Genomic DNA, 23,316 nt, shown 5'->3' on the forward strand with positions numbered 1-23,316 from the left:
CGTTACACAGTGTAATGAGGTAGGATAAGGTAAAACATTAATAATGCAGAAGGTGTAGAATAATGTGCAGAATAATTACAATAGAATTAAGGAAAAGTATGGATGAAATAATAGCATCCATGACATCACTGACGAGCGCTGCCTCAAAAAGGCAGCATCCATCATGAAGGACCACCACCACCCAGGACATGCCTTCTTCCCATTTCTACCATCATGGAGGAGGTACAGGAGCCTGAAGGCACACACTCAATAGTTCAGCGACAGCCTCTTCCCATCTGACATCGGATTTCTTACTTATTTAACTTTTTTATACTATTTTTATAGAAATCTAACTGTGATTTACTGGTTTTATTATAATGTATTACGATGTACTTCTCGAGCATAACACATTTCAAGACATATAGCAGTGATATTAAACCTAATTCTTTTTGTGAATATTAAAGAGGATACAAAGAGTACTTTTACAGATGTATAAACAGTAAAAGAGAGTGTAGAATGGATATTGGACCTCTGGGAAATGACACTGGAGAAGTTGTCAGACACACTGAAACGGCAGAGAACTGTACACGTACTTTGTGTCAGTCTCCAATGTTTTCCGACATGAAGAGATGCCAGAAATTGAAGCCTGGGCGGCATTGAGTATCATCACTTTTAATAAGGAGATATTGCTTGGAGAGTTGTAAATCCTGACGGTGGATGGACAAGACATCACGGATTCGCAAAAAGAGGCTGAAGCGATTGTGAAGGCATTCACAGTGCAAGAATAATTAGTCAGGAATTGCTCCCCGTGACCGGGAAATCACAAATGTCACTCTACTCCTGAGGAACACAGGAAGGAAAAAGATAGGAAATTATTGGTTGCTGACCAAGATTGCAGTGGACGGTGCAATTTGAGAGTCCATGCTACGGATGAGGTATAAGTGCATTTTGGTTCTTACTTCTCCTAACAGTAAGAGTGTTCACTTTGATTGTGTAAATATGTGGATTTCATCTCCAGGCACAGTGAGTATATAAGATCCCCATTTGAATACACTAAGATATGAACTGTTTGTTCATAGTCACAGTGCATTGATTACTCTTCACAAACATGTTTATCCAAATATTTGCGCCATTGCAAAATACTCCATTTGAGGTTGTTCCCCTCCCTGAATCACAATATATAGGGGACAACCACCGAAATCTGATACAGCAGCTCAAAGAAAGCAACTTCGATTTCTTCGTTACAGGTAAATCTGATTTGTCTGAGTCTTTCTGAAATAATTATTGACAAGCATTAAATGGAGATGGCTTCATTGGTAAATTGGCAGATGATGAAACAATTGATGGAGCTGTGGATAGTGTGGAGAACTGGCAATAAATACAGCAAAATGTAGATCAATTGCAGATATAGGCTGGGAAATGGCAAATGGAATTTGACCCAGATAAATGTGACGAATTGCACCTCAGTAAGGCAAACGCAAGACAGAACACTGTTATGGGCAAGGTCCTTTGGTGTTGCTGAGCAGAGAGATCATGGCATCCTAGTTCATTGCTAGTTGTAAGTAGCTACACAAGTTGGTATGTTGTTTAGAAATAGGCGTACAACATGCTTGCATTTATTATTCAAATAATTTAGCTCAATTCTCATGTTCCTACTTTGTAAGACTCTCGTTGGGCCACATCTGGATGACTGCATACAGTACTGGTCGCCCCACACTTGGAAGGATGTGGAGGCGTTGGAGAGGGTGAAGAATATGTTTACCAGGATGCTGCTTCATTTAGAGGGTGTGTGCTATCACAGGAGGCGTAATAAAATGTTGTTTCCACTGGAGCTCCAAAGGCTGAGGGGTAATCTGATAGAGGATTGCAGGAAGATGGAGGGTATGGACATGGTATAGGCAGGAAGGATTAGTGTTTGGGTGTTTTTGATTTGCTTTATAGCTAGTTCATCACAACATTGTGGCCCTAATGGCCTGCTGTTGTGCTGTACTCTTCATTGTTCTATGTTCTCCTTAGTTCTCAAAGCATTTTCATAGCAAACTGACCCATTTGACAGTTACCTTGTAGCTGTTGGTTAAATCCTTTGCGATTTACAATTTGCTATTTCTAAACTCAAGGTAAAGATTCCAATTAGAATTTTAAATCTCTCACAATATCATTAGACATGTTGGCTCCTAAACTACACAAGCAGCAATGACGTTAAATTAGTTTCGACATTCCATGTTCATGAGATGTTCTTCTGCACACCATTGATTTAACATGTGGTAATTTGAGTTAATAGCACCTTTCTGTCACCTTAAACAGTCTGACATATCACAGAAACAAATATTTTCACCCATAGAACTGCCAAAGATCAGATGACTTATCTTTAAACGCTGGAATCTCTTGTACATGAAAGTCGCTGAAGGTTCTGAGATTCTCAAACCACCCTGCCTGGCACATGTGATCAATCCATGGTCAAGGTCACTAAGATCTCATTTCTCTTCTATGCTGATGTTTGGTCTCAACAGCAAATGAATCTCTTGACCATTCCTGCATGCTTTTATGCATTAAGTTACATCGAAAATTTTGGATGATGAGATATCGGCACTAACAAGTGTAGTGGGATGTACGGGTGTCCATAATAAAGTGGCCACTGAATGTATTATGCTCTGATTGGGCTGTCCTGAACCATTTCTCTGTCACTGAGGTATTTTAGAAGTAGAGTTTCTGATAAATTGAAAAAACAGCATCCAATCTCACTCATGCAGCAACGTTACGACAATGTGATTGATAATGACACTGATAGAAAGGACAAGGACTGAACACCAGGGAGAACTTGCCCATCTTTTCCAAGGTACATGGAAATCACTCAAGAGGCTTTAACATCTCTGTCTGGATTGCTTCAGAGCTGCATTGAAATAGCATCCTAGAATTTGAACTGTTCACAAGATTGGACCTTGAACCCATTCTATAGACTCAAGGGAAGAATCACACCACCTGGTCACACTTGACACTGATACGAACTCAGCATAAAAACAACTTTAGGGAAATGGAAAACAATCAGCTCAGCAAAGGCAGCAGTACAGGAACTTGCAGCTCATACGGAATGGAATCTAAATTCAAACTCTCTGTGATTAAAGAAGAGAATAGTAATTTTAATGTTATTCTATCTACAATTGAAGGGTGTTCTAAAGTAGTCTTCAAGGCTACTAGAGTCTGTACTTCTGCAGATAATCTATTACCTTGTGACAGGTATCTGATTGTACAAGACAATATGTGGGAACTGAATTCAGCACAGATATACTATAGCCTATTGTTGAACACACACAACTTAAAACTACAAAAATACAGTATTGCCTTTAAAACTGAACTGATTTACTGTCCCAGCTATCCAACGATAAGTCATTCTTGTCCTATAGAAGGATGTCTGTATTCACTTTACCTGTATTCTCAGTTTTCTGAAATATTCTACCTCTCAATTTGTAGTTTCCAAAAGTCATAGGAGCAGAATTAGGCCATTTAAACCCAAAGGGTTTGCCCCACCATTCCATTTTGGCTGATTTATTATCCCTCTCAACCTCATTTGCTTCCCCTGGTCAGGAACCTTTCACAAACATACTAATGAATAATCTATCAATCTCCACTTTACACATCCCCAATCACTTAGCTTCACAGCTGTCTGTGGCAAGCAATTCCAAAGATTCACCACCTTCTGGCTCGAGAAATCCCTCCTCATCCCTGTTGTAAAGGGACATACTTCTACTCCAAGGCTGTACCGTCTGGTCCCAAACTCCACCACCACAAAATACATCCTCTCTACTTCAACTCTATCTAGGTCTTTCAATATCCATAAGCTTTCAATGTCCTTCTTTTCTCTTTACCAGAGCTATCAAAAGTGAGATACCTTCCTCCAGATAATGGCCTTCCAAAAAACACTTGTCGTCCTGGTGTTTCTCCTGCTGCTTGTTAACACTGAGTTTTCCAAAGCCCAAATGTCCAGTCGTCATGAAACCAGATTAAACAGTAATGCAGAGGGAATTTCTTCACAGGTAGGATTGTCTTACCTCCACTTCTTTAACAGTGTTCATTGTTGAATTTTCTTTACAGATATACAACCAAACGAAACAACATTCCTCTACAACGTGCTCCAACCACAGAACATTGATCGCACAAAGCACATAAAACTAAATATTGTCAAAAATAAGTGAATAAAATATAATTCACAATGCATGCAGTGTGCAGCACATTAAAAAAAAACAACTAACAGTAAAGAGCTCACTGTCTTGTGATGAGAGGTCGGGAGTGGCAGGGCATTCATTGGTTTTGTAACCTAATGAAAGAAGCTATTACCCAGTCTAGCAGTCATAGTTCTCAAGCTCCAGTGCCTCCTTCCCGATGATTATAGGTCAAAGAGATTGGGAGATATGTGCCAGGGATCCTCAATGATGCTTTGGGATTTGACTAAATCAAATGTGTCAGATCATTAATATTCCAAACAACATTTTATTTAAAGTCAAACATCTATTTTTTGATATAATGAACATACTGAAATGCAATAAAAAAACATTAATTTTTCCAAGTCAAATTGAGTTTATTCTTATTATCATAAGTTCAGTGAGGTACGGATTCAGTACCAAGGAAAATTTGCATGCAGCAACATCACAAAGATGAAGGGACAGACAGCACACAGAATATAGATTATGCATTAGGTCTACCTTAAGTCATGCCATAAGCAATAAAGTCGATTTGCCATCATGAGTATATATTTTCAGAAGTTAATTGGCTGGAATAGTAATGAATGGGAGATTGGTTTGACTAGACAAAATAGATGAATGTCACTTGAGGCAGGCATCCCCAACAGGGCTGAAAACATTGTCAATTACAATTTCCCACGAGACGTTACTCACGGACAGTTATAGAAAATCGGGTTGGTCTTGCAATGGAAATGTTCCCATGATAGTTCAGGGTTTATTCATCGAGAAGATACTTTGATTGATGCACCAGTTGGGTGGGAGGTGGACGGGGTAATATTTTGGTAATATTTTCTGAGGAGCTGACTGGTCAAACTAAACAGTGAGAACTGGTGCCGAATACTTTCCTGTGTTCAATGGTGGGTGAGGTTCACCAATGACGGACTGGGCCATATTTAGTACTTATTACAGGCTTTTCCGTACAATGGCATTGATGCTTCCATATCAGGCCAAGATGAAACCAGTCAATAAACTCTCTAACAGACATCTGTAGAAATTTGTTAATGTTTCAGATAATAATTCAAATTTTGTCAAGCTTCCAAGAAAGCATAGCATTTTTGGTGACATTCCAAATCTCCTCAAATTCCTATTGAAATATAGCCGCCGTCTCACCTTCTTTACAGCTGTATCAATATGTTGGGTCCAGGTTAGCTCCTCGGACATACTGGCCCCCAGGAACTTTAAATGGCTCCCTCACTGCATTTCTGATCCCTCCATGAGGATTGGTGTGTGTCATTCACACAACTATAATGTGTCATCTGTCCTCATACCCGAACTCTATATTCTCAAACCCGACCTCCGGAAAACACGGTGAGGAATTCTTCCATGGGCAAGAAAGTCAATGGTCTGAGATAACTGAGCTGCAAGTTGAATTCACAATTCTTTGTTTCTTGTCAATTCACAGGAAAATATGAGCGAAAGTCTGAGAAGCAGATTCCGAACATACAACAGGTGACTTTGGTTTGTTAGAAGTAAAGGTCTGTTAAGATCTATTAAGAACTGTGCATTCCAGTGATCCACCACTCTCTGAATAAAAAAAAACCCTACGCCTCACATGCCCTTTGAACACACGCCTTCTCACTTTAAATGCCTGCCCTTTGATATTTGACATTTCAACCCCGGGAATCAGATACTCCCTGTCTACTCTATCTATGCCTCTTTTAAACTTATAAACCTTCATCGCAATTCCCCTCAGGCTATGGTGCTCCAGAGGAAACAACTCACCGTCCTTTCCAATTGTATCCAGTCTCAATTGTAAGCTAAGCTTTCGCTGAGGAAATACAGCTCCAGAAATATGATTTTTATTTCTGCATGTGTGTGTGTGGCAAATATCCATCGACATTTCCTGGTACATGCTTCAGAGCATCGACTGATGATAAGAGGGTGTTCACCATGACACTGGAGTAAACTCTAGATGTCACATTCTCCTGTGTAGTAAAGGACTTCAATTTGCTGCATCCTACTACAAGTTCTGAGTTATCATAATTCAAAAATGAGCAATGCTAAAAGTTCACGTGCAACGGTTGTATTTATATTTTCTGCCCATTACACTACTGGTGTTTTTGGCAGCAATAAAGGTCTTCCTTCTCTGGCTGTGTTCAGTGCTTCCTTCATCATGTCAGTGTTACGCCTGTGACAATAGACAATAGGTGCAGTAGACCATTCGGCCCTACAAGCCTGCACCGCCATTTTGAAATCATGGCTGATCAATTACTATCAATACCCTGTTCCTGCTTTGTCCCCATATCTCTTGATTCCCTTATTCATGATACCTATCTAGCTCCTTCTTGAAAGCATCCAGAGAATTGGTCTCCACTATCTTCCAAGGCAGTGCATTCCAGACCCCCACAACTCTCTGGGAGAAGAAGCTTTTCCTTAACTCTGTCCTAAATGACCTACCCCTTATTCTCAAACCATGCCCTCTGGTACTGGTCTCTCCCATCATCTGGAACATATTTCCTGCCTCTATCTAGTCCAATCTCTTAATAATCTTACATGCTTCAATCAGTTCCCCTCTCAATCTCCTTAATTCCAGCGTGTACAAGCCCAGTCTCTCTAACCTCTCTGCGTAAGACAGTCCAGACACCCCAGGAATTAACCTCGTGAATCTACGCTGCACTTTCTCTACAGCCAGGATGTCCTTCCTTAACCCTGAAGACCAAAACTGTACACAATACTCCAGGTGAGGTCTCACCAGGGCTCTGTACAAATGCAAGAGGATTTCCTTGCTCTTGTGCTCAATTCCCTTTGCAATAAAGGCCAACATTCCATTAGCCTTCTTCACTGCCTGCTGCACTTGCTCATTCACTTTCAGTGACTGATGAACAAGGACTCCGAGATCTCTTTGTATTTCTCCCTTACCCAACTCTAAACCGTTCAGATAATAATCTACCTTCCTGTTCTTACTCCCAAAGTGGATAACCTCACACTTATTCACATTAAACGCCATCTGCCTAGTATCTGCCCACTCACCCAGCCTATCTAAGTCACCCTGAATTCTCCTAACATCCTCATCACATGTCGTACTGCCATCCAGCTTAGTATCATCAGCAAATTTGCTGATGTTATTTTTTATGTCTTCATCCAAATCATTAACGTAAGTGGTGAACAGCTGTGGTCCCAATACCGTGCCCTGTGGCACCCCACTAGTCACCCCCTGCCATTCCGAGAAACACCCATTCACACCTACACTTTGCTTTCTATCTGCCAACCAGTGTTCTATCCATGTCAATGTCTTCCCCCTGATGCCATGAGCTTTGATTTTACCCACCAATCTTCTACGTGGGACCTTATCAAATGCCTTCTGAAAATCAAGGTACACTACATCCACTGCATCTCCCCCGTCTAACTTCCTGGTTACATCCTCGAAAAACTCCAACAGATTAGTCAAGCATGATTTACCCTTGGTAAATCCATGCTGGCTTGGCCCAATCCTATCACTGCTATCTAGATATGCCACAATTTTATCCTTAATAATGGACTCCAGCATCTTTCCCACCACCGATGTCAGGCCGACAGGTCGATAGTTCTCTGTTTTCTCCCTCTTCCTTTTTGAGAAATGCAAGATCGCTATTAAGGCAGGGTAGGAGACCCAGGAAATGAGTGAGATAAGTTTGGAATGTCCTGGCCCCCAGCGATACAACGCCACGGAAAAGGTCATTGTTTCTTGGAGGCGGAATTGTGTATTGAGTACTCTGCTTCATGGAAGCCCTCAGGCAATGTGGGCAGGTTAGGGGATGGCATCATTCCACCCTGAGTGACATCTGAGACCCTATGAGTGGGGATAAAAGAGGGTCTGGGGAACAGCTCCTTGAGACGCACCAGAAGAAAGGCTAGAACTCCTGTAACAGCGTAATAGTGAAAGCCGGCGGAAAATCCCACGTAGAAATATAGAAATATAAAACCATAAATAATTAAATAATAATAAATTATGCCAAGTGGAAGTAATCAGTGATTCAAAGTCATTTTATTCGTGACAACATTAATTCGTTATCAGCTAAGCACTGTTTCTGAGTTTAGTCTATTCATTTACTATATTAATAATTCACATGTCAAGACAAGACAAGGTAAAGGAGCAGAAGTAGGCCATTCGGCCCCTTGAGTCCGCTCCGCCACTTCACCATGAGCTTAAGTATTCTCCCATCTCCAATTTCCGACTTTTTCCCCATATTCCTTGATACCCTGACTAATTAGATTCTCATCAATCTCCTCCTTAAACACCCTCAATTATTGGGCCTCCACACTGCATGTGGCAAAGAATTCCATAATTTCACGACCATGATGCCTCAAACAGAATTACAGGACAATGAGTTCCAATCAATTTGTAATCAATGCCCACATTACACAATAATCCGTTTTGCTTTGGTATCATACTACAAACTTTCTCAATGTTTCTGTTGACATGTCACTCATTAAGTGAATACCAAATCGTCAGTCCTGTTGAAGTGCTTTGAAGTGCTTTGTAATTTAATTAAAATTGTCATTTGATAACGTATATTGATAACTTTCAACAAAAGTAATCAGTCTATAATATTAGCTAAGCAGAGTCTGCTGTGTCACATATCGGGGAATATTTCTGTTCTCTTGATAAAACTAGATCTATGTAAAGGCAACAAAGGAACACATTATGAACTTTAATTAATTTTGTATAATACAATAGTTGTATCTAGTCTCAATTGTAAGCCAAGCTGACACTGAGGAAATACAGCTCCAGAAATAATATTTTTATTTCTGCAAGGAGTATGGGTGTGTGGCAAATATCAAGCAGCATTTCCTGGTGCATGATTCAGAGCACACGACTGATGATAAGAGGATGTTCACCACGACATTGGAGTAAACTCCAGATGTCTCTTTCTTCTGTGCAGTAAAGGAATTAAATTTTCTGCATCCTACTACAAGTTCTGAGTTATCATAATTCGAAAACGAACAATGCTGAAAGTCAAATGCAACTGTTCTATTTATATTTTCTGCCCATTACACTACCGGTGTTTTTGGCAGCAATAAAGGTCTTCCTCTCTGGTTGTGTCCAGGGCTTCCTTCATCATGTCAGTACTTCCACTTAGCTTTCTCTACTGTCTAGTATGCATTTCATGTGGAGACTCAGGAAAACAGTTACACTCAGATGTAGAATTATTCTTTATTGCGTTTCCAGACCAGTTTTGATTTACCAGTCTGAATTTTTATTGCTAAACTGAAACCCTGAACGGGCAGGACCCATGGACATCTCTTCGCCTGGCCTCTACTTATTTACCTGTTCGGTATGGCTGATACTACCAAGAGCTAAAGCAGAAGGCCCTGACTCCAGACAACATAGAACTCAGGGTCATTGAGGCACATGGTCCTTCAAACCTGATGACATGTCTGTGGTCTTCTTGCAGCCCTTTATTTATTGCCATCCCTTATTTCAAGCATTGGCACAATTTAACATTCATCATAATCCACTTCCTCTTGTTCCAAACCTTTATGTGTCAGGTTTTTTTTTATCCTATTCAATATTAATCATTTGTTGTATTCCAGGTTTTAAGGTACTATGCTTTCAGTAACAAATGAATATTTCTGAACTTGTGTTGTAGATGGCGAGCTGGCCAAAAGGAACGAGCACTCCCAGCAATGATCCATCGGAAGGAATTCAGTCTGCCAGAAACTTCAGTCAGACAGACAGACTGAACGACATACTTTATTGATCCCGAAGGAAATTGGCTCTCGTTACATTCACACTAAGCAGGAATTGTGTAGAAATATAGCAATATTTAACTAGAAATAATTAAATAATTATAAATTATGCCAAGCAGAAATAATCAGTGATTCATAGTCACTTTATTTGTGACAACATTAATTCGTCATGAGCTAAGTACTGTCTCTGTTATAGTCTATTCGTTTACTCTATTAATAATTCATATTACATTTCAAGCAAGGTAAAGGTGCAGAAGGAGGCCATTCGACCCATTGAGTCTGCTCTGCCACTCCACCATGAGCTGAACTATTCTCCCATCTAGATCCAATTTCCGACTTTTTCCCCATATCCCTTGATACACTGACTAATTAGATACCTATCAATCTCCTCCTTAAGCACCTTCAATGATTGGGCCTCCACACTGTATGTGGCAACGAATTCCATAATTCCACCACCATCTGGCTAAAAATATGTACCTTTTGCGATAATTTGATGAGAATGCCAGTAGGATAGATAAAGGGGATGCAGTGTATTTTGTATATCTGGGCGTTAAGAAGTCCTTTGACACAAGTGCCACACAGAAGGCTGCGTATTTAATTAAGAGCCCATGATATTACAAGAATGTTACTAACATGGGTAGTACATTGGCTGATTGGTAGGAGGCAGCGAGTGGGAATAAATGGATCCTGTTCTGGTTGGCTGCCAGTGGCTAGTGGTGATCCGCAGGGTTCCTATGGGGCCACTTATTTTTATGCTGTATATAATGACTTAGATGAAGGAATAGATGGTTTTCCTGCCAGGTTTGCAGATATTAGGAATATTGGTGGAGGGACATGAAATGTTGAGGAAACAGATATGATAGAAACATAGAAACACGGAACTACTGCACAATACAGGCCCTCCAGCCTACAAAGCTGTGCCGAACATGTCCTTACCTTAGAAATTTTGCATTATGCCGATGACCTTTTGCTTTATATTCCTAATGTTGAGACTTTATTAGCTATCGTACATTCTTTTGTCTCCTGTTTTAGTCAGTATTCAGGATAAGAGTGAACTTTTTCTATTGAATCATTTAGTATCAATTAATACTAACCTTCCTTTTAAAATTGTAAGAAATAAACTTACTTATTTGGATGGAACAATTACTAAGAACCATAAATAGTTATTTAAAGAAAATTTGGGCCTGGGACCCCAAGATCCCTCTGATCCTCCTCACTGCCAAGAGTCTAGGCATTAACTCTACATTCTGCCATCATATTTGACCTACCAAAATGAACCAGGCCACACTTATCTGGGTTGAACTTCATCTACCATTTCTCAGCCCAGTTTTGCATCTTATTAATGCCTCATCTCATTAAATTACCTCGTCTCAGTCATTTATAAAAATCACGAAGAGTTGGAGTCCCAGAATAGATCCCTGAGGCACAACACTGGACTCTGGCCTCCATGCAGAATATGACCCGTCTCCAAGCACATTTTGCCTTCTTGGGCTAAGTCAGTTCAGGATCCACAAAGCAATGTCTCCTTGGATCCCATGTATCCTTACTTTCTCATGGGGTTGAGGAGGAGATAAAACAAAGGATCATCAGTGATTGAATGGCAGAGCTGATTCAATGGGCCCGATTATCTCATTCTGCTCTTATGTCATATGGTCTTAAATAAGTATGTCTAAAATTAATTATTTATAATAATTTTGTGTTTAATGGGGACAATCTCAAGAGCACAGATATTAGGTATGGTGAATAAATGTTGCCAATATCAGTAGTAACCACTTCCAGTCTTACAATAAATGCTAATGAAGAACACATTGTATGTATGTTTCATTGATTGTTAATTATTATTACAAGTGTTGCACTATTTCACATTTCTTTAACGCACATTATACAGTGTTGAACTTCTATTGGCTGGAACTTTTGGTAGTGACACTATGTTTCTGACCTTGTGCTGTTGATCAGTTTTAACCCAGATGCTCACTGTAACTTGCGGAGAAGATATTCCTGATGTCACTTTCAGGGTCTATGGTGCAGCTGTCTGAAAAAAAATGAACAGCACAAATGTCATTATTGTAATCGACATACGGCAACATACATCATCTCCAATAACTATATGATTTTCACTCCAATGGAAGAACTGCAGGAACGAGACTGCAGGATTTTCTGGGATTTGAAATCAGATGCGGTCATTCTCGTAAATGCTTATGTAGTGTTCTCACACAGCTGTAAAATAACTCTGAACTAAACACCAAGCATAAACCAATCAATGAGGCGGTCCCAGTAAGATTAACCATTTACTGTTCACTCTTCCACATTAAGGTATGGTGAAAACTGTTGATAAAACAATACAAAAAATATACTGTATTTGTTTCCTTCTTGACATCACATTTACATCATAAACACTTGCAAAAGTAAAACTACAACAACAATCTTACATTAAAGTGCAACATACAGTCAGAATCTACCCACGCCATCGACTGGCTTTAAATACACTTCAACACAAACTATCCGCAACTCTTTAAATAACAAAAAACATAAACTTTATCAATCATCATTACTTTTAACAGAATCAGCGTTAACATTTTTAATTCAACATATCGATTATCTCATGAACTTAGGGCGTTGATTCACTAATGTTTCTAGTGCGTAGAAAGAAAACTTTTCTCGCGCTGATACTGTACACATAAGCCCCCTCCCTCCTGTTTCTCCAAACCGGTATTCTCCCACAACACACGGCGTAACTGGGAGTGACGTCATCGCATGCCGCTATATATCACAGAAAACGAATTTACTTTAAACAACCTTAACTTTAACTAGAAATTGATAACAAACAAATTACTAAAGCAAAAGTATAATAAACTAAACAAATGCCTTAAAGGCAACACAGCTTAAGATCTCAAATGACTGCTCCGAAGATAAAATAATTGGTTATTTGGGGAAAGAAATAAGTATATATAATAAAGTTATTACGAACTCCGTGGAGCATGTGGGGATCTTCAGATATACAGGCACTCTCGCTTTCTTTCTTTTTTTTTCATTTTCTTTTTTTTCTGTAGGGTTGTTAGAGGGGAGGGGCTAAGGGTATATTTGTTTTTCTTTCTGTAATTATTTGAAAACGCAATAAAAAACGTTTTAAAAAGAGGATCATTAAAAAAGGTCATTTAGTACAGAGTTAAGGAAAAACTTCTTCTGCAAGAGAGTTGTGGGGGTCTGGAATGCACTGCCTCGGAAGGTAGTGGAGGCCAATTCTCTGGATGCTTTCAAGGAGCTAAAGAGGTATCTTATGGATAGGGGAATCAAGGGATTAGGGGACAAGGCAGGAACAGGGTATTGATAGTAATTGATCAGGCATGATCTCATAATGGCGGTGCAGGCTCGAAGGGCTGAATGGTCTTCTTCTGCACCTATTGTCTATTGTCACAGGCGTAACACTGACATGATGAAGGAAGCCCTGAACACAGCCAAAGAAGGAAGACCTTTATTGCTGCCAAAACACCAGTAGTGTAATGGGCAGAAAATATAAATAGAACAGTTGCACCTGAACTTTTAGCATTGCTCATTTTCGAATTATGATAACTCAGAACCTGTAGTAGGATGCAGCAAATTGAAGTCCTTTACTACACAGGAGAAGGAGACATCTGGAGTTTACTCCAGTGTCATGGTGAGCATTCTCTTATCATCAGTCGATGCTCTGAAGCATGTACCAGGAAATGTCGACGGATATTTGACACACACACACATGCTCCTTGCAGAAATAAAAATCATATTTCTGGAGCTGTACTTCCACAGCGTCAGTCTGGCTTACAATTGAGACTGGATACAATTGGAAAGGACGGTGAGTTGTTTCCTCTGGAGCACCATAGCCTGAGGGGAATTCCGATGAAGGTTTATAAGTTTAAAAGAGGCATAGATAGAGTAGACAGGGAGTATCTGATTCCCGGGGTTGAAATGTCAAATACCAAAGGGCAGGCATTTAAAGTGAGAAGGCGTGTGTTCAAAGGGCATGTGATGGGTAGGGTTTTATTTATTCAGAGAGTAGTGGATCACTGGAATGCACAGTTCTTAATTGATCTTAACAGACCTTTACTTCTAACAAACCACAAAGTCACCTATTGTGTCGAGGGAATCTGATTCTCAGACTTTCGCTCATATTTGAATTAACAATTAACAAAGAATTGTGAAGTCAACTTGCTGCTCAGTTATCTCAGACCATTGACTTTGTTGCCCATGGAAGAATTCCTCAACGTGTTTTCCGGAGTTCGGGTATGAGGAGAGATGACACGTTATAGTTGAGTGAATGACACACACTAATCCTCATGGAGGGATCAGAAATGCAGTGAGGGAGCTATTTTAAGATCCTGGGTGCCAGTATGTCCGAGGAGCTAACCTGGACCCAAAATATTGATACAGCTGTAAAGAAGGTGTGACGGCGGCTATATTTCAATAGGAATTTGAGGAGATTTGGAATGTCACCAAAAACGCTATGCTTTCTTGGAAGCTTGACAAAATTTGAATTATTATCTGAAACGTTGATTAATTTCCACAGATGTCTCTTAGAGAGTTTATTGACTGGTTTCATCTTGGCCTGGTATGGAAGCATCAATGCCATTGTACGGAATAGCCTGTAATAAGTACCAAATATGGCCCAGTCCGTCATTGGTGAACCTCACCCACCATTGAACACAGGAAAGTATTCGGCACCAGTTCTCACTATTTAGTTTGACCAGTCAGCTCCTCAGAAAGTATTTCCAAAATATTACCCCGTCCACCTCCCACCCCACTGGTGCATCAATCAAAGTATCTTCTCGATGAATAAACCCTGAACTATCATGGGAACATTTCCATTACAAGACCTACACGATTTTGTATAACTGTCCGTGAGTAACGTCTCGTGGGAAATTGTAATTGACAATGTTTTCAGCACTCTTGGGGATGCCTGCCTCAAGTGACATTCATCTATTTTGTCTAGTCAAACCAATCTCCCATTCATTACTATTCCAGCCAATTAACTTCTGAAAATATATACTCATGATGGCAAATCGACTTTATTGCATATGGCATGACTTAAGGTAGACCTAATGCATAATCTATATTCTGTGTGCTGTCTGTCCCTTCATCTTTGTGATGTTGCTGCATGCAAATTTTCCTTGGTACTGAACCCGTACCTCACTGAACTTATGATAATAAGAATAAACTCAATTTGACTTGGAAAAATTAATGTTTTATATTGCATTTCAGTATGTTCATTATATCAAAAAATAGATGTTTGACTTTAAATAAAATGTTGTTTGGAATATTAATGATCTGACACATTTGATTTAGTGAAAGCCCAAAGCATCATTGAGGATCCCTGGCACATATCTCCCAATCTCTTTGACCTATAATCATCGGGAAGGAGGCATTGCAGCTCGAGGACTACGACTGCTAGACTGGGTAATAGCTTCTTCCATTAGGTTACAAAACAAATTAATGCCCTGCAACTCCCGACCTCTCATCACAGGACAGTGAGCTCTGTACTGTTAGTTGTTTTTTTAATGTGCTGCACACTGCATGCATTGTGAATTATATTTTATGCACTTATTTTTGACAATATTTAGTTTTATGCGCTTTGTGCGATCAAAGATCTGTGGTTGGAGCAAGGTGCAGAGGAATGTTGTTTCGTTTGGTTTTATATCTGTAAAGAAAATTGAATTTGAACGCGAGTTCCTGAACCTGTTCATTTTTTGGGATTGCAGGCAATTTCAACAATGAACAATGTTAAAGAAGTGGAGCTAAGACAATCCTACCTGTGAAGAAATTCCCTCTGCATTACTGTTGAATCTGATATCAAGTCGTCTGACCCCTCGGGCTTTGGAAAACTCAGTGTTAACAATCAGCAGGAGAAACACCAGGACGACAAGAGTTTTTTGGAAGGCAATTATCTGGAGGAAGGTATCTCAATTTTGATAGCTCTGGTAAAGAGAAAAGAAGGACATTGAAAGCTTATGGATATTGGAAGACCTAGATAGAGTTGAAGTAGATAGGATGTATTTTGTGGTGGAGGAGTTTGCGACCAGACGGTACAGCCTTGGAGTAGAAGTATTTCCCTTTACAACAGGGATGAGGAGGAATTTCTCGAGCCAGAAGGTGGTGAATCTGTGGAATTGCTTGCCACAGACAGCTGTGAAGCTATGTAATTGGGGATGGGTAAAGCGGAGGTTGATAGATTATTCATTAATATGTTTGTGATAGGTTTCGGAGCAGGGGAAGCAAATGGGGTTGAGAGGGATAATAAATCATCCAAAATGGAATGATGGGCAGACCCGTTGGTTCTAAATGGCCTAATTCTGCTCCTATGACTTTTGGAAACTACAAATTGAGAGGGAGGATATTTCAGAAAACAGAGAATACAGGTAAAATTAATACAGACATACTACTATATGACAAGAATGACTTATCTTTGGATAGCTGGGACAGTAAATCAGATCAGTTTTAAAGGCAATACTGTATTTTTCTAGTTTAAGTTGAGTGTGTTCAACAATGGGCTATAGTATATCTGTGCTGAATTCGGTTCCCACATATTGTCTTGTACAATCAGACACTGTCACTGAAGGTAATAGATTATCTGCAGAAGTACAGACTTTGGTAGCCTTGAAGACAACTTTAGGACACCATTCAATTGTAGATAGAATAATATTAAAATTACTATTCTCTTCTTTAATCACAGAGAGTATGAATTTAGATTCCATTCAGTATGAGCTGCAAGTTCCTGTACTACTGCCTTTGCTGAGCTGATTGTTTTCCATTTCCCTAAAGTTGTTTCTATGCTGAGTTCTTAACAGTGTCAAGTGTGACAAGGTGGTGTGATTATTTCCTTGAGGCTATAGCGTGGGTTTGAGGTCCAATCGAGTGAACAGTTCAAATTCTAGGATGCTATTTCAATGCCATCCTGAAGGAATCCAGGCAGATATGTTAAAGCCTCTTGAGTGATTTCCATATACCATGGAAAAGATGGGCAAGTTCTCCCTGGTTTTGAGTCATTTTCCTTTCTATCAGGGCATAACATTGCTGCATGTGTGAGGTTGGTTGCTGTGTTTCCAATTTATCAGAAACTCTACTAAAATATCTCAATGACAGTGAAATGGTTCAGGACAGCCCAAGCAGAGCATAGTACATTCAGTGGCCACTTTATTAGGAACACCCGTACATCCCATTACACTTGTTAGTGCCGATATCTCATCATCCAATATTGTCGATGAAACTTAATGCATAAAAGCATGCAGGAATGGTCAAGAGATTCATTTGTTGTTGAGACCAAACATCATCATAGGAAAGAAATGAGATCTTAGTGACTTTGACCATGGATTGATCATTTGTGCCAGGCAAGGTGGATTGAGAATATCAGAGCCTTCAGCGACTTTCATGTACAAGAGTTTAAAGCGTTTACAGATAAGTCATTTGATCATTGGCAGTTCTATCAGTGAAAACGTTTGTTTCTGTGATATGTCAGACTGTTTAAGCTGACAGAAAGGTGCTATTAAATTACCACATGTTAAATCAATGGTGTGCAGAAGAACATCTCATGAACAGGGAATGACGAAACTAATTTAACGTCATTGCTGCTTGTGTGGTTTAAGAGCCAAAATGTCTAATGATATTGTGAGAGATTTAAAATACTAAATGGAATCTTTACCTTGAGTTTAGAAATAGCAAATTGTAAATCGCAAAGGATTTAACCAACAGCTACAAGGTAACTGTCAAATGGGTCAGTTTGCTATGAAAATGCTTTGAGAACTAAGGAGAACATAGAACAATGAAGAGTACAGCACAACAGCAGGCCATTAGGGCCACAATGTTGTGATGAACTAGCTATAAAGCAAATCAAAAACACCCAAACACTAATCCTTCCTGCCTATACCATGTCCATACTCTCCATCTTCCTGCAATCCTCTATCAGATCACCCCTCAGCCTTTGGAGCTCCAGTGGAAACAACATTTTATTACGCCTCCTGTGATAGCACACACCCTCTAAATGAAGCAGCATCCTGGTAAACATATTCTTCACCCTCTCCAAAGCCTCCACATCCTTCCAAGTGTGGGGCGACCAGTACTGTATGCAGTCATCCAGATGTGGCCCAACGAGAGTCTTACAAATTAGGAACATGACTATTGAGCTAAATGCTTCGAATAATAAATGCAAGCATGTTGTAAGCCGATTTCTAAACAACATACCAACTTGTGTAGCTACTTACAACTAGCAATGAACTAGGATGCCATGATCTCTCTGCTCAGCAACACTAAAGGACCTTGCCCATAACAGTGTTCTGTCTTGCGTTTGACTTACTGAGGTGCAATTCGTCACATTTATCTGGGTCAAATTCCATTTGCCATTTCCCAGCCTATATCTGCAATTGATCTACATTTTGCTGTATTTATTGCCAGTCCTCCACACTATCCACAGCTCCATCAATTGTTTCTTCATCTTCCAATTTACCAATGAAGCCATCTACATTTAATGCTTGACAATAATTATTTCAGAAAGACTCAGAAAAATCAGATGTACCTGTAACAAAGAAATGGAAGTTGCTTTCTTTGAGCTGCTGTATCAGATTTAGGTGGTTGTCCCCTATATATTGTGATTCAGGGAGGGGAGGAACCTCAAGTGGAGTATTTTGCAATGGCGCAAATAGTTTCTATTTGGATAGACATGTTTGTGAAGAGTAATCAATGCACTGTGACTATGAACAATCAGTTCATATCTGAGTGTATTCAAATGGGTATTTTATATCCTCACTGTGCCTGGAGATGAAATCCACATATTTGCAAATCAAAGTGAACACTCTTACTGTCAGGAGAAGTAAGAAGTAAGAAGTAATGTTTTCTTTTCTTCTTGACCAGCCTTTGTACACCAGAGTTTCTGCACACTACCATCACTTCCGTGTCTCATGGGAACGTAACTATTGCAGAACTTCACTCAAGTATTCCCTGAACATTTGCCACACTACCGTACTTTTCCTTGAGAGCATTTGTTTCCAAATTCCTGTCTGATAGCCTCATAATTCCCCTTATTCAAATTAAATTCTTTTCTAACTTGGCTGCTCCGAATATCTCTCCAATGATATTGTAAAGGAGAAAGGATTATATTCACTATCTCCAAAATGCTCTCCTACTGAGAGATCTGACACCTGACCAAGTTCATTTCCCAATACCAAATCAAGTGCAGCCTCTCCTCTTGTAGGCTTAACTACGTATTGTGTCAAGAAGCCTTCCTGAACACACCTAACAAACTCCACCTCATAAAAACCCTTGCTCTAGAGAGATGCTAATCTATATTTGGCAAATTAAAATTTCCCATCATGACAACTCTGTTATTCTTACACCTTTCCAGAATCTGTTTCCCTATCTGCTCCTCGATATTGCTGGTAATATAGGCTCTGCCCTTCTCTGTTCACTGTTTTGGGTGATTTTCACTGATTTTGAAGGGCCGTGCCTCACACAGCCAGACTGTTGCAATACAATGCTCTCCTCTAAGGTATGAGCAGAATGGTGGGTAAATATTCGATGGAGCAGAAACAAGTGGGATCAGCAAAAAGGAGGCTCTAGATGTGATGGAGGCTCGAGTTGATGGGGAGTAGAAAGAGGGAACCAGAGCAGGAGGATGAGGCTACAAATGAAAGTTCAGCAACATCTGGAAACTGATTGACTGAAAAAAAAGAGGTTTATGTTTGCAAAATGCTGGCGGGTCTCAGTAGCCCCAGCAGCATCTATGCAGAGGAATAAACCGTGAATATTATGGGCCCAAACACTTCATCCTACCTAGACTGTTTATTTCTCTGCTGAGATGCTGCCCGACTTGCTGAGCTCCTGCAGTACTTTGTGTGTTACTTTGCAGTTTATTCTCAGCATCTGCCGAACCTCGAGTTTCATATCTGCTGTGGGACTTTGACAGTTGTCATACAGAATGCCTGTTGACATTGAGTAATAAAGAGGAGAAAATCTGCAGTTAATGAAATCCAAGGAGAACACACAAAATGCTAGAGAAACTCTGCAGGCCAGGCAGCGTCTGTGGATAAAGTACAGTTTACATTTTGGGCCAAGATTCTTCAGTAGGACTGGGGAACAAACAATGAGGAGTAAATTTAAAGGTGGGGGAGGGGGAGAGAAACACAAAGTGATAACTGGAACTGGGAGAGGGAGAGATGAAGTAAGGAGCTGGGAAGTTGATTGGTGAAAGAGCTACAGGGCTGGAGAAGGGCAAGTCTGATAGGAGAGAACAGAAGGGCGTGGAAGAAAGAAAAGTGGGGGGGGGGGGGGGGAGAAACACCCGAGGGAGGTGATGGGTAGGCGACAAGAGGGAAAAGTGGATGGGGAATGATGAGGGAGGGGAGGCATGACCGGAAGATCAAGAAATCGATGTTCATGCCATCAGATTGGAGGCTGGCCAGCTAGAATACAAGGTGTTGTTCCTCCTACCTGAGTGTGGCCTCATCGCGACAATATAGGAGGCGATGGATTGACATTTCCACTGACTATATTGTTTCTGGAAGCTTGCTGTGTTGAAGTAGATGCTGAGATTTCTGCATAAAAACATTGACTGCTTTTGGGACATGTGCTGTTGAACCAGCACTTGTCCCCTCAAACTAATCCAGTATATTAACAACAACATGTCCCCTCCCTTTTCCAAAATATAATTCAACCACTCTAATACCATATATCCCATATGTTTACACAAATGGGAAATCAGGAATATTGGTCTATAACTAGGAGGATCCAACAGGGGTTTACCAGGATCCTGAATAGACACTACAATTGCAATTTTCCATGAGGAGGGAAGATGGCCTGAATGCCAAATAGGATTCAAAAATGTAATATTATCTCCAAAGAGCTCTGGCCATACGTTTAAACATGCAATGACTAATATCATCCTTTCCTGGAGCCGTCAGCCCTGTATTAATAATCGTTTTCCTAAATTCACACAAATAAAACTCTACATCACTGTCATTGCTACAGCAGGTTTCCAACACGTCTGGGTATTCACTTAACAGCTTATCCCTACATTGTTTAGTCTCTTCATTGTTTTGATTATGAATTACAGCAAATGACCAAGCTTGTAACTAAACCCTCTCCGTTTCAGTCACAATTGTATCACCTTCTTTAATCAATACTGGGAACCCTATGAATCCCTCACCCCCATTTTCTTAATCATTCCCCTAACACCTCCAAGTTTAATAGTCCTTCGAATTCTAGCACAATATGACCTCTAGTAAATATTTTTCACAACCTTCATTACTTTCCTCACCACGGCCTGTGACCTGTTACACTTAATAAGATCACGCGGACAGTGATACTTCTTAACTTTCCAAAATGCCACATTTTTCTGAATAATTGCCTCTGCACACTCCTCCGTCCACCATGGTACAGCTTTTCTCCTATTAATGCACTTTTTAATATGAGTCTCTTCCAGCAAATTTGAGGAATAACGTGACAACCTTTCTTTGCAGAAATCGACATCATGCTCTCCATTCCATCCACACAGATGTTCCATTCATCACATAAAACATTAAAACTTCTCCAATTTGCTTTACCGAAATTCCACCTCCTCAAAGTGGCATCTTGGTCTAAACCCAGGCTTATAAATAGAGGAAAATGATCACTCCCCACTGTTTCATCTCCCATGACATACCACTCACTCACTGCAGCATGAATGTTTGAAACCAAAGTTAAATTTACAGCAATTTCAGAACTATTATGAACATTAAATCTCATAACTCTCCCACAAGTTAGACACAGTGAAATAGCTAAAACTCTTCTGCAATCACACCAGCACCATCATTCTGAGAACAAGCCCACAGTGAAGTCTATGCATTAAAATCCCCAACCATACATCCCTTAGTGAGTTGGAGCTACATAAATACTCTCCAAGACATCAATCGAAAGCTTTCCACCATGGTTATAATAATATACCTCTTTAATGTCGCTCCCTGTTGAATCAAATACTTCTACAAGTGTCTCATACATTTCATTCACATCCACAACTGTATGCCTTCTCCATTTCTGTATAAAATTTGCAATAGCACCTTCTCTACCAAATAATCTATCACGCCTAATTACAATATAATCCTGGAAGGAAGAATTTAAATGTGGGAAGCCAGGTTTCCGGAATACATACAACGTCAGATAGATTTGATAAATCAGAAATAAACTTGGAGTCTTGACCGTGAAAAATTCTGGCTTCCGGAAATATGCGTGTTCTCCCTTCATATACAGTCGGGAGAAATGTAGCAGGACGTTTATGATTGGTGAAACAGATTTAAACTAAGTGTAGTTAATATTGCCACGGTGTCTGGAGATTTAGTTCACTGATTTCTTTCAATTGATAAATGTTCGCGGACGGTCATTGTGTAAACTCAAGTCAGTTTACCAGCGGATGGCCCTTCAGAAAGTGGAGCTTTAACAAATACAGTCTGAACAAACCGTGAGTGTTCAGCTCTCGTGTTGGAATGGGGTTAAGAGAAGTAACCAAAATGGGACAAAACTCAAAGAACCGCATTCTCCACGGTAATTAAACCAGAAGCAACAATTAGTGTCTTCTTCAGAGAAACCTGATGACCGAGAGGAAATGACAGGGAAGGGGTGCGTCACGATTCCGTGCCTGTGCAGTACGCAGGAATGTAACAGAGAAATCTGGATTCTGCTGAATAGTGGACAGCAATTTCTGAGTAACGGAGATAAGATTCTGAATGAGCGCATCAAAAAGCAATTTTCAAACTTACCTCAAGTCCAAGGCTCAATATTTTGTAACTCTTTTAATGAAAGCGTGAGTGGCTCTTAAATGATCCTTTGATTTTCCCGTTTGTTTTGTCAGTAAACTTGTCTTCAGTTGGAGCTGGTGTACTTGGTCACCGCCATTGTTCCTTCGGACACGGCGTGCTTGGCCAGGTCCCCGGGCAGCAGCAGGCGCACGGCGGTCTGGATCTCCCGGGAGCTGATGGTGGACCGCTTGTTGTAGTCGGCCAGGCGGTAAGCCTCACCCGCGATGCGCTCGAAGATATCGTTCACGAATGAATTCATGATGCTCATGGCCTTGGAGGAGATGCTGGTGTCGGGGTGAACCTGCTTCATCACTTTGTAACTCTCCTTCCTCGACCTCTTGCCAGACTTGCTCGCCGGTTTGGACGGAGCTTTCTTGGCGCCCTTCTTGGGAGCGGGTTTCGGTGGATCAGGCACTTCCCCGTCGGTTTCAAACACAATAATAATCAGAAACTGTTCGGAGCTCGGACTAAATGGGCAGCGCACAAAATGGTATGTTAATTAGAATGGCGACGCTGAGCATTCCGATTGGCTGCTTGCAGAAATGAATCACCAAGCGGAACGCTGGGGGATGGGAAGCGGCACCAATGTGTGACGGTTCGCGCTGCGTTTAATACAGGAGGAAGGACAGAGGGCAGAGACAGGCGGG

At 40.4% G+C, this 23,316-nt stretch overlaps 2 long non-coding RNA genes across 3 annotated transcripts in view; one reads left to right on the top strand and one right to left on the bottom strand.

Moving 5' to 3' along the window:
* Positions 1 to 20,436, bottom strand: part of LOC132390583 (uncharacterized) — a 37,496-nt gene extending 17,060 nt beyond the window's left edge. For both annotated transcript variants that reach the window (XR_009510946.1, XR_009510945.1), the window contains exons 1-3: positions 20,331 to 20,436; positions 15,665 to 15,829; positions 11,824 to 11,916 (exon numbers count right to left, since the gene is read on the bottom strand). This is a non-coding gene — a long non-coding RNA (uncharacterized LOC132390583). The remainder of the gene's footprint in view (positions 1 to 11,823; positions 11,917 to 15,664; positions 15,830 to 20,330) is intronic.
* Positions 1,197 to 11,750, top strand: LOC132390582 (uncharacterized). The gene is made up of 4 exons (XR_009510944.1): positions 1,197 to 1,226; positions 3,846 to 4,010; positions 5,617 to 5,663; positions 9,785 to 11,750. It is a non-coding gene; the product is annotated as an uncharacterized LOC132390582 (long non-coding RNA).
* Positions 20,437 to 23,316: the final 2,880 nt, after the last annotated feature.

This window comes from Hypanus sabinus, unplaced genomic scaffold, assembly GCF_030144855.1.
Source record: "Hypanus sabinus isolate sHypSab1 unplaced genomic scaffold, sHypSab1.hap1 scaffold_967, whole genome shotgun sequence".
NCBI classification, from domain to species: domain Eukaryota; kingdom Metazoa; phylum Chordata; class Chondrichthyes; order Myliobatiformes; family Dasyatidae; genus Hypanus; species Hypanus sabinus.